The 251-nt window shown below is 31.5% G+C and overlaps 1 protein-coding gene across 1 annotated transcript in view; it reads left to right on the top strand.

Annotated features, from left to right (window-relative positions):
- Positions 1-251, top strand: part of LOC119581764 (allantoinase-like) — a gene marked incomplete in the record, with an annotated part of 9,707 nt that overhangs the window by 1,917 nt on the left and 7,539 nt on the right.

The raw sequence follows: 251 nt of genomic DNA, 5'->3' as shown, positions 1-251 counted from the left end.
GTATATATACTATATAAACATATGCAGACACACACTACACTGACTGGTGGAATATTTGTGTTTATTTTCATCGACCACTAATTAATAATTATTGTTTACTGAAATCTGCAAAGTAAACATACAATATTTATCATTGTTTTCTCATGTGTTGATAACTGAGACTTTGTTTTGATCACCTGTAATATATTATGAATCACGGTCCATGTAAGAAAGTGCGAGAAAACATGATTGATCTTCAGCACTTGCGGAAC

This window comes from Penaeus monodon, chromosome 15, assembly GCF_015228065.2.
Source record: "Penaeus monodon isolate SGIC_2016 chromosome 15, NSTDA_Pmon_1, whole genome shotgun sequence".
Classification (NCBI taxonomy): domain Eukaryota; kingdom Metazoa; phylum Arthropoda; class Malacostraca; order Decapoda; family Penaeidae; genus Penaeus; species Penaeus monodon.
This window is presented reverse-complemented; position numbering and strand designations above follow the sequence as displayed.